The sequence below is a fragment of the Bufo gargarizans genome, unplaced genomic scaffold (assembly GCF_014858855.1).
Source record: "Bufo gargarizans isolate SCDJY-AF-19 unplaced genomic scaffold, ASM1485885v1 original_scaffold_823_pilon, whole genome shotgun sequence".
In the NCBI taxonomy this organism is placed as follows: domain Eukaryota; kingdom Metazoa; phylum Chordata; class Amphibia; order Anura; family Bufonidae; genus Bufo; species Bufo gargarizans.
Genome location: NW_025334712.1, coordinates 34,403 through 46,788, shown reverse-complemented (window position 1 = coordinate 46,788; position 12,386 = coordinate 34,403). Strand labels below are relative to the sequence as shown.

At 42.9% G+C, this 12,386-nt stretch overlaps 1 long non-coding RNA gene across 1 annotated transcript; it reads right to left on the bottom strand.

The window, feature by feature from the left end:
• Positions 1 to 401: 401 nt before the first annotated feature.
• On the bottom strand, positions 402 to 1,240 carry LOC122924124. Its single transcript, XR_006387371.1, has 3 exons — positions 797 to 1,240; positions 570 to 656; positions 402 to 436 (listed from the first exon to the last, which is right to left on the bottom strand). It is a non-coding gene; the product is annotated as an uncharacterized LOC122924124 (long non-coding RNA).
• Positions 1,241 to 12,386: the final 11,146 nt, after the last annotated feature.

Here is a 12,386-nt window from a genome sequence, read left to right as displayed (position 1 = left end):
CCCCCCCCCCCCCCCACCGGGGGTCAGACGACTACATTTCCAATATCAACCATAATTGGAATAAAAATAAAGGAATACAAAGATGTCTTAGAAGGAGCTAGCCTTCTTACTGATGGTTTCCAAGTCACATTGGAATTTCTTTTCATACAATTTTTTTTAATTTTTGCTGACTATGGGATCAGCAACTTTTGACACTCCAGCTGTTGTGGAACTACAATTCCCAGCATGCTCTATTCATTTCTATGGGAGTTCTGAGAAGAACAGAACAGGTATGCATGCTGGGAGTTGTAGTTTCACAACAGCTGGAGGCTAGTTAACTTTACAAAACCGTCCATGGCCTTCTCTATAGACGGCCTGGTATTTCGGATTACGTGGGTGAATTTACTCACATCTTGGATCTTGCACTTTTCTCATTTGGTTTTGCGTCTCTTTTGTACTAGACATAAAAAACAGTAGAAAACATAACACTTTATCAAGAGAAAAATATATAAGTATAGAAACAATCTAGATGATAGCCCTGAAATGGGTGGTCACCATTTATAATTCATAAACCACTAAACACATCTTACTTGTAAGAAGGATACCGATCGTTAGGCCAAGTATGAGAGCGATTTTAAGAATGTTCAGATATTCGACAAGTTGATAGCTGGAAATATCTAGAAAAATAAATGCATACAAAAGAAAGAATAAATAAAAAAGATACAAAGAAGATACATGTAACCTAAAGGATGTACTGCCATCTACAGGCAAAACTCTGCAATTACATCCAACATCATCTGATGCCCGGCAGACTCACTGTGAGAGTAGTTGGCATATAAGGGCGTAGTGAGGGATATATGCTGGACGATGCAGGATACCGTCAGCAAGTTGGTTTTCACTATTGCCGGTAAGACAAGGTGACGAGTAGCTTGAACGTCGCCATGTTCTGACTCCCATATTTCTAAAGGTCCAGGATCAGGAAAGTCAATAATATCATTGCTGTGCCAGCTTACAGCAATGCCCGGTGGGTGGTAGCCGGATGTTCGACACGTCAAGGTCACGTCTTCCTGTGACTTGGTGGATACCTTCAGGTAAATCTCTGGTTGTGATGGATGAGCTGAGGGCAGAGAAAGACAAAGTTAAACAATAACCCAATGATGGGAGTTGTAGTCCTAAAAGGTATGAATGAGGCATGGGACAGTCCATGCCCACTGAAAATGTAGAGTCTTATCTGGTGCCCTACGTACATACAGCATTAGGATCAGATGCTCCGGGAATACAGATGAAAGCATAGCCGGATCTGATGCAAACTGCATATATGCCATGATATCATGTACACCTAGGTGGGTACCTATGTACCCATATTTACTCCGCAGAGGTGGAATCTCATCATTCTAGCCCCCAGTGCGTCTTTAATTATTTTTACTCACTATTTGTATAACCAGCAATAATGCGGTGAATATGTGGTCATCTCTGGTGCCAAGTAATTTGGTTAAATCACAGCTGATGCCCAATAGATATACAATCTTGTGCCCACTTTCAAATGTGCAGTCTTATCTGGTGCCAAATGTATATACAGAATGATATCCAATGCCCAGTATATATGTAGAATGATATCCGATGCCCAGTATATATGTAGAATGATATCCGATGCCCATTGTATTTGTAGAATGATATCCAATGCCCATTGTATATGTAGAGTGAAATCTGGTGCCCATTATATATGTAGAGTGATATCCGGTGCCCAGTGTATCTGTAGGATGATATCCAATGCCCATTGTATATGTAGAGTGATATCTGGTGCCCATTGTATATGTAGAATGATATCTGGTGCCCATTGTATATGTAGGATGATATCCGATGCACAGTGTATATGTAGAATGATATCCGATGCCCATTGTATATGTAGAATGATATCCGGTGCCCAGTGTATATGTAGAATGATATCCGGTGCCCAGTGTATATGTAGGATGATATCCGATGCCCAGTGTATATATAGGATGATATCCGGTGCCCAGTGTATATGTAGGATGATATCCGGTGCCCAGTGTATATGTAGAGTGATATCCGATGCCCAGTGTATCTGTAGAATGATATCTGGTACCCAGTGTATCAGTTGGATGATATCCGGTGCCCAGTGTATATGTAGAGTGATATCTGGTGCCCAGTGTATCTGTAGGATGATATCCGGTGCCCAGTGTATATGTAGAATGATATCCGGTGCCTAGTGTATATGTAGAGTGATATCTGGTGCCCAGTGTATATGTAGAATGATATCCGGTGCCCTAGTGTATATGTAGAATGATATCCGGTGCCCAGTGTATATGCAGGATGATATCCGGTGTATCTGCAGGATGATATCCGGTGCCCAGTGTATCTGCAGGATGATATCCGGTGCCCAGTGTATCTGTAGGATGATATCTGGTGCCCAGTTTATATGTAGAATGATATCCGGTGCCCAGTGTATATGTAGAATGATATCCGGTGCCCAGTGTATATGTAGGATGATATCCAGGGCCCAGTGTATATGTAGAATCACATCTGGCCACAATCATAGCAGGCCGCAGAAAAGCTAGCTCGGCCCAGGTACAGTCATATCTGGTGCCCAGTTCATATGCAGAGATTTCTATGGTGTAGAACATTCTGCTGGAATAAATCAAATACTGTATGTTATAAACACTTTATTCTTCAGGAAGATTTATATTGGGTTGTGGACGCACTTTTTAATAACTCATTCTGTAGACTTGGTGGCACCTAGACAAATAAGATTGTGTCCATTGGTGGACAACGGCAAGAGCATCAGTACATGCCCAGCACTTCTCAATCCCAATGATATGCTTCATTACTCAGTGAAGGGTGTTCACATACCGTACACAATTAGGCTGGTGCCGGGCCCCTGTTCCTCTGCCTCCTCCCACATGTGCACCTTGCAGAAGTAGATCCCAGCATCTTCCTGGGTGACGTTACTGATGAGCAATGATACATCTCCTTCACTCAGGAAAGTCTTAGGATCGGCAAGAGAGAAGCGGTTTCTCAGGGGAATGACATGGCTGGTGCTCATGTTCCCATCTAGTTGAGTTTTGTGCCACGACACGGCACCTTTACTATTGGATTCACCAGAGAAAAAGCACCCCAGCTTGGCATGCTGCCCCTGAGTGACGACCAGAGATGGAGGGGATTGGAACACTTTTAGATCAAACAGCCCTGGGGTGAAAAACTGTGGGTTAGTAATCTTGACCCACTGGCCAAAAACATAGATGTGGTGAAAAGAACTTACGAAGTCAAGAACTTAAGTAGTCAATAACATACATAGTCAAGATCATACTGTACATTCAAAGAACGTAGTCAAAAACTTAGCCAAGAACATATATTATTAAGAATTTACATAGTCAAGAGCTTATGTGATCAAAAACATACATAGTCAAGAACATACTTGGAAAAGGAGTTGTATAGTCAAAACCTTACATTGGAAGAGGATACAAAGTCAAGAACTTACATAGTCTAGAACATACATTGTGAAGAACTTACATAGTCAAGAACATGCATTGAGAAGAACTTACATAGTCTAGAACATACATTGTGAAGAACTTACATAGTCAAGAACATACATTGTGAAGAACTTACATAGTCTAGAACATACATTGTGAAGAACTTACAAAGTCAAAAGCATACATTACGAAGATCATAGTCAAGAACTTATACAGACAAGAACTTACTTGGAAAAGAGCTTACAAAGTCAAGACCATATACTGGAAAGAACTTACATATTCAAGAACATACATTGTGAAGAGCAAAGTCAAAAACTTAGTCATAAAAAAAATGTCTATGGAGATGCTGAGTTAAAATACTGATCCAGACCACTTACCTGCAATACTACTCATGTAATTCTGCATACAACAGTCCTTATTCCAGCTCTCAGACTCTCTTTTTACCATATAGCAGGAAACCCCCATCTCCTTAAATACTGCTCCTTTATTAGAAAATATTAACCCCTTCCTACACTACCTCGGAAAAGTGGTTAATACACAGTGATGTACTGGGTGTAGGAGCTAGGCTGCAGGTATCGATTATTTTAGTAATCAAGTATTCTACCGATTAATCCAATGATTGAGTACACTAATAAGAAAAAACTAATTAAAATGTTTTCTATAAAAACTCATCAGCCCCCCAGTGCCATCAGTCTCCTCCGCCCCAGTGCCATCAGCTCCCCCCAGTGCTATCAGTTGCTCCCCCCACCAGTTCCCCCTCCAATGCAATTAGTTCCTCCAGCAGTGCCACCAGCTCCCCCACCTAGCCATCAGTGCCCAGCCGCAGTGCCAGTGAACTAAAATACTTACCTTTCTTGTAGAGGTGATGCCGACACTCCAGAGATCTTCCATCCTCTTCTTCACGCGCTGCACTGGGACCTAACGTCACACAGCATCAGGTCATAGTGCGCGCTTATGTGCACTACGTCCTGACGATGTGTGCAGCGATGTGCGGGCAGGCGGGTGACCAAGGAGAGCGAGTAATAGCAAGCTCTTCATTCACTCTCCGTGGTCACATGGCACAAACGAATCATTGATGCATAAAATTTGCATCAAGGACTTTTTTGTGTCGAGTTAATCGATTAATTCGAGTAATAGTTTCAGCCCTACTCTGATCCCAGTTGTTTAACATTTTAGATGCCACAGTCAACAAAAATCACCTTTATTTTGCATACAAATGACTGCATTTACATTAAAAAAATATAAGAAAAAAAAGCTATATATAATTAGTATCACCATGTCCATAACGACCCATACGATAAAAAAAAAACAGCTCCATCAGCAGGAAAATTAATGTTATGGGCCTTTAAAGTTGGAGAAACGTATTTAAAAATATTTGCAAAAAATTTACATAAAAAAATTCACCCCCCTAAAAAAAAATTATAATCCATATTACAACACATTAGATGTGACCCAAATGGTGGCAATAAAAAGCACAAACTCATCCTTACTACCTGTAGATGATAGGATGGACTTACCACCCTGACATTGCCCGTATTTACACCAGATTTGCAGAAACGTTTTAGGTAAAATTTGGCTAAATTGCTCAAAAATCGCTCAGAAATGAAGAACCTCTGCCATATAGACACTTCATTTAGTCTTGACACAGTCCTATTTTGGATCCATTCCCTAGAATTCAAGCCAACCTAAACCGGTTTGATCACTCGGCTTAAAGACCAGCAGCCAAGCTGCTCCGAACCCGCCTCCATTCACCAGATATCTCTATTTGAAGAGTTTTATGGTTGGGAATCTGAAGGTAGACAAAGGTTCCTTAGTATTTGGGGTGATTGAATCACTTACAGTCAGTTTTAAGTTCTGACGTCTTCAGGACCGACCTCACCAAGCTCCTCCACCTCGGCTTGTACGTTGTTTTCCTCTTCTTAGCGAAACTTGATTCACGGTCTGGCCCAACTTTAACTACATATTGTCCCTTTATGTTTTTTTCTTTAATCATCGTGTTCTATATCTATGTTATCCTTTGTTCCAGTTAACATGGTGGTTTATACAACATATGCCCTTCTGAGCCCCCTGTAATCTTGACTCTGCCACAATGGAGAGGTTTTCCACTGTTTGTGTCAAAAACTTCCAGTAAAAAGAAATTTGACAAAATGAGAACATAGTCAAGAACATATGTAGTCAAGATCAAACAATGCTAAGAACACGTATAGTCAAGAACAAACAGTCAATAACATAGTTAAGAACATACTCAAGAAAATACATTGTCAACATATATAGTCAAGAAAATATATGTAGTTAAGAACATGTTTAGTCAAGAACATGTATAAAACATGCATAACAAAGAACATACATAGTACAGAACATAACATGGTCAAGAACATGTATCATCAAGGAACTACTTAGTCAAGAACATAGATAATCGAGAACATGTACAGTTAAGAAAATATACAGTCAAGAGCATACATAGTCAAAACATATATAGTCAAGGAGATACGTGGTAAGTGCCCACAAATGTAAGGCAGAAACATTTGGATCAGTCTTCTAGATCATGGTGACCTCTTTCAGGGGTCTTATTCTCTTTCTCTATTTGCTTATGTTTTGCTTTGAGCTGGGTTTTCTCATAATTCATCCCTTGGTTCTTCTGGTTGACCTTGGTTCGGTCAAGGGCTCGAATGTGTCCTGAGTTCAATGGCATTCTCCAGGATCTTCTTCAACACCAGCACTTTTACTCACTCTACTTCATACACTATGCACCACATTACCAGCTTATTGTCTGGCAGGTTGTGGTACCAGAAACCGGCAGATTATTGGCACAACAATGTCAGGTCCTCGACACATCAGCATGTTGGCACCTGGTGAACAGTGTGAGAACAATCTCATCTAACAAGAGGACATCTATCCAGATCCAGCCACCTGAGACCCGGTCACTTCAAATTGAAGAACAACCGGTTTAAGAGCATACCATTCCCATAATCTCGAATTTCTGATAATCCAGCCAGCCCTTAAACCCGAGCATTCCAGATTGTCGGAATTTAACGCTTCATATTAAATTGTATTCACTTACCTCAACCCCACCCAGAGCCTGCACCACTTACCTGATGGAAGCAACTGTATCAAGAACAGGACCCTGATGAGGACCGGCGTCTGATCCATGATGCAAAGTCGTACACTATGTTCTCTGACTTCTCCAGCAACCAGACATATTTTAGCCCCCGTCTTGAGGGGAGGGGGAGCTGGAAATGGGGTGGGCTACCATCGCTGAAGACTTCTACTGTGGTTAGCAACATGAACCTTAATTCTGCTGACACTGCCATCATCAGACCAAGACCCAATTTCCAGGACACCGCAGGAGTTTGCAGGCGAGCTGAAGATTTATGTCATGCTCTTACACAACCATTACTGACGCCTTGTGCATTTTTGCAGTCTGTGTAGAGAATTGCTTAAAGGGGTTGTCCAGGAATTACTAACAAGACCCAAAAAACTGTGCCACCCCTGTCCACAGGTTGTGTGCAATATTGCAGTTCAGCTACATTCACTTCAATGGAGCTGACTTTCAGTATCAGGCGCAAACCATAAGTAGGGGTGATATCGTTTCTGTAAAAAAAAAAAGGCATAAAAAAAAATCCTGGACGAACCCTTTAAATGTTAACCCTGCCCCTTTATTGAGGCTCCTCCCCTCAACCAATCTGCAGCAGCCAACTGTTAATCTTGCAGGTGGTTGCCTGCACCTTTTAATCACACTAATAGATATCTGTAATGTGCTGTGGACATTCTGCCTGCAAATCTGCAGAGGATCTGCGACATGTGAATGCACACCAAGGGTACACTGACGAGCAAAAGAGTAACAATGTTTAGAACTGTTGACTTTTAGGCTCTATATCTCACCATCCACTACAGCTTGGAACGTGAGACTCTCATCATTTTATAGACATTCATCTTGGCTATCTCATACAGTGTCTTGCAAATGTATTCACCCCCTTGACTTTTTCCGTGTTTTGGTGCCTCACAACCTCGAATTAACATCGATTGTTTGAGGATTTGCATCAAGTAATTTACAAAATATGCCGACAACAAATAAGACAAAATAACAGAAAAGGTCAATGTGCATAACTATTCACCCCCCTAAAGTCAATACGTTGTAGAGCCACCTTTTGCGGCAATCGCAGCTCCAAGTCTCTTTGGATGACTCTCTATGAGCTTGCCACATCTCACCACTGGGATTTTTGCCAATTCCTCCTTGCAGAACTGCTCCAGCTCCTTCAGGTTGTGAACAGCAATCTTTAAGTCTGACCACAGATTTTCTATTGGATTGAGATCTGGGCTGTGACTCGGCCATTCCAACACATTTACATGTTTCCCCTTAAACCAGTCAAGTGTTGCTTTAGCCGTGTGTTTGGGGTCATTGTCCTGCTGGGAGGTGAACCTCCGTCCTAGCCTCAGATCACGCACAGAGTGGTGCAGGTTCTGCTGAAGCATATCCCTGTATTTAGCACCATCCATCTTTCCCTCAACTCTGACCAGTTTCCCAGTCCCCCCAGCATGATGCTGCCACCAACATGTCTCAATTTGGGGATGGTCTTCTTCGGGTGATGTGATGTGTTGGGTTTGCGCCAGACATAGTGTTTTCTTTGATGGCCGAAAAGTTCAATTTTAGTCTCCTCAGACCAGAGCACCTTCCTCCATACATTTTGGGAGTCTCCCACATGCCTTTTCGCAAACTCACAACGTGCCTTATTGTTGTTTGCTGAAAGTAATGGCTTTCTTCTGGCCTCTCTGCCATAAAGCCCAACCCTATGGAGCGTACGGCTTATTGTCGTCCTATGTACAGATACTCCAGTCTCTGCTGTGGAACTTTGCAGCTCCTCCAGGGTTACCTTAGGTCTCTGTGCTGCTTCTCTGATTAATGCCCTCCTTGCCCGGTCCGTGAGTTTTGGTGGGCGGCCATCTATTGGCAGGTTTTCTGTTGTGCCATGTTTTTTCCATTTGGTCATGATAGATTTGATGGTGCTCCTGGGGATCATCAAAGATTTGGATATTTTTTTTATAACCTAACCCTGACTTGTACGTCTCAACAACATTGTCCCTTACTTGTTTGGAGAGTTCCTCGGTCTTCACGGCAGTGTTTGGTCAGTGACGCCTCTTGCTTAGGTGTTGCAGCCTCTCGGGCCTTTCAAGAAAGGTGTGCATATGTAATGACAGATCATGTGACACTTAGATTGCTCACAGGTGACATAGTTTCACTAATTATGTGACTTCTGAAGGTAATTGGTTGCACCAGAGCTTTTTATGGGTTTCCTAACAAAGGGGGTGAATACATACGCACATGTCAATTTTCTGTTTTCTATTTCTAAACAATAGTTTTATTTATATATTTTTCTGATTTCACTTCACCGACTTAGACTATTGTGTTCTGATCCATTACATAAAATTCAGATTAATAAAACATTGAACTTAAGGCTGTAATGTAACAAAATACGAAAAAAGTCAAGGGGGTGAATACTTTTGCAAGGCACTGTACATACATTGGACGTGCAGCTATTTAGCATGTGATTCGTTTTGCAGATTCTTCTCATGTAACTGCATTCATACTGTTTTGCTCCTGGTGGTGGAACAATCTTCTTCTTCTTGTAGACTACAAATTACAACCTGTCCTCACATTCCCTAATAGCTCAGTGTGTTATTAGGTTGATTCCCAAGCGAAAGGTCACTAGTTTGAATCCAGGAGCAGCCATGAAGGTTTTCAGAGAAAGGAGAAACAGCCTTATCCAGTTCATCATCGATGATGGTATCTCGGCTAAGAAAACTGCTAAACTGCATCATGTAAGTGCCATGACAGCTGGAAGAATACGAAATTAAGTCCATCCATTCCAAAGCCAAGAGATGGACGTCCAGGAAAAATATCAGAGTCAACAAGTTGGCTCATCACAAGGTCTACCAGTTTTGGGGTGACAAACCAGGCAGTGGAGGCGGCTCGTATGCTTCATAGTAGTAAGATCACAGACATCCATGCAAGCAACGTGCGACGCGCATGGAATGGTGGCCCAAGAAAGGGTGAAGAAGCCTCAACTTTATTATCGTCATAAAAAGCAACAGCTGAAGTTTGCAAAAAAGAACGGACAGTAGAAGATTGGAAACGGGTGATATGGAGAGATGAGACAAAAGTCAATAGACCGGGCTCTGATGGGTCTGGAAGAAACAAGGGAGAAGGGGGCCAACACATCGGGGAATTTATAGGTGGAGGAAGCCTGAAGATATGAGGTTGTATCAGAGCCAAAGGTGTTGGATACTTGACCAAGATCGATGGTGGACTCAATGCTAAGCTATATGTGAGTATCCTACAAGATGAGTTACTTCCTACACTCGAATACTATGGGTATGAAAAGGACGACATAGCGTTCGAGCAGGACAACGACCTGAAGCATAACTGGAGAGAGATTGGTAAAGAAATGCTTCAATGGCAATGAAGTAGAGGTGCTGGATCGGCCCCCAGAACTCAACTCCATCGAACTCTTGTGGGTAGAGTTGAAGAAAAAGCTATCTTCGTACCCAAGCGAATATACCAATATGACCAACATTGGGAATGTGTAGAAGAGACCTGGGAACAGATTTCGGTCAAGACATTCTTGAATCTGATGGAGGGCATGTCCAGAAGGTTCAGGCCGTGCTGAAAGCCGAAGCTGGATTCACAAAGTATTAACAAAATAAGAAAAATGACAGTAACGATGCATGAGAAGAATCTGCAGAACTAATCATATGCTCATGAGTTGTCCAGAGTATGTGTACGAGATGATGGGAGTCTCACGGGTGAAGCTGTAGTGGACGGTGAGATGTGGAGCCTGAAAGTCAGAAGCTCTAAACACGGTTACCCTTTTGTATATTCACACATAGCGGTTGTTTTTGCAGCAGTGTTTGATACGGTCGGGATTTTTGGATTCAAGAAGCCGCAAAAATCTGTCTGTTTACACTCTAGAGCCACCACTAGGGGGAGCTAAGTACAAAGAGATGTTTACAGCTTCTATTTCAATTAATGGTAACTGTATACCTTCCTATGCACTGAGCTCCCTCTAGTGGTGGCTCTGGAGTCTAAACAGACAGATTTATTATTACAGCTTCCATTGCACTCAATGGTAACTGTATACCTTCCTATGCACTGAGCTCCTCCTAGTGGTGGCTCCAGGCAGACAGATTTATAATATACTGTGAGATGCGAAGCAGATTGATCAGTGGTGTAAATACATCGAGACATATAACATTCAACATGGGGCCAATCACATTTGGCCCCAGAACTTCAATTAATGGATCCTCCTTTACACGTGGGAGTGGCCAAAAGGTGGGTCCATGGTTGAATATATGATTATTAAAGAGGTGGCGCCCTATGAAATGGGACAGACCCCTCCTGATGTCTCAGAAGCGTATGAGGTCACATGACGCATTTCCCTGCTGACTGACAACCCTTGTCGTTACCAAGGAGACAAGGGGCAGGGCTTATTGTCTGCCGCATGTCATCAGCTGTCCTGACAGGATTCTTCTAGCTTCCATGGTGTCGGGGGCGGAGTTAATTTCTTCTGGGCTCCTCACTTTTGGTTTGGCTTAAATATATGAATATTAATGAAGCCGCACCCTATTAACCAAGTGCCACCATTGATGCCTCAGAAATCGGAGGGATCTACGTATCCAATTAACAGCGTAGTAAGGGGTCACATGACCGTTACCGAGGAGACAAGGGGCAGGGCTTATTTCCCAGTTCATGGTGACTCTCCTGACAGGAGTCTTCTTGTTTCTATGGAGTCAATTTCTACAGGGCTCCTAAGTGGTAGTTTGACTTGAATATATGAATATTAATGAGGAGACACTGTATGGGTCAAGTCCCGCCCCCTGACTCCACACAAACCTGAAGGATCTACTTGGCCAATTAGCAGCATATTAGGAAGTCACATGACCTAAACTCTTCCTGTTACCGAGGAGACAAGGGGGCAGGGCTTACTTTCTAGCCAACTGGCACTTGAGTCCACGTCCGGACGCCCCATGGGCTCTGCTGACAGGAGTCTTCTGTTTCCCATGGAGTCAAGAGGCGGAGTTCCTTTCTTCTGGCCCCCTAATTGGTATTTTGGGGGGCCGTCTAACCGATGGTTCAGATGCTATAGAGCGCCCGGCCCCCTCCATGTTGGTGGCTCGACCAATCAGGAGCCTGGACATCTGTGAGTATGAGGGAGGGGCGGGGCCAAGACTGGCGGTAACCGTTACTGCGCCACAACGTCAGGGGTGGAGACATAAAACAACTGACGGCCAGAGGCTTATACCCCGATCCCTCATTAACCCCTCGTTATCTGTGCTGATCCTTCATTAACCCCTCATTACCACCCCTGATCTCTCATTAACACCCCCATTCCATCATTAACCCCTCGTTATCACCTTTGATCCCTTATTAACCCCTCATTATCACCTCTGATCCCTCATTAACCCCTCGCTACCACCCTGATCCCTCATTAACCCCTCGCTACCACCCTGATCCCTCATTATCAAACCCCCCCGTTCCATCATTAACCCCTTGTTATCACATACCATCCTTCATTAACTCCTCGTTACCACCCCACCATTCAAGTTCATTTACCATCCATGTGTATACGTGGGTGGATTTCAAGTCATATTAACCCATCAAATGCCGCGCTCAAAGGCCCCGTGACATCCCACTGGTCAGAGAGGAGGAAGCTCCCGCGGATCCTCCTGATGCAATGACGAGGTGCTCAGCGGTCGTCGTCCCCCCCAGGCCGGCCATCTTAGCACTCCTACAGATGGCGCCTAAAACATATTTCAGAGCATTATGTCAGCGTTAAAAAATAAATAAAATTACAATAAGATAATAGTAAAAAATAAACTGTAAAAAATGTTTTGTTTTTAAGCAATGAAGGAAAAACATTTGTT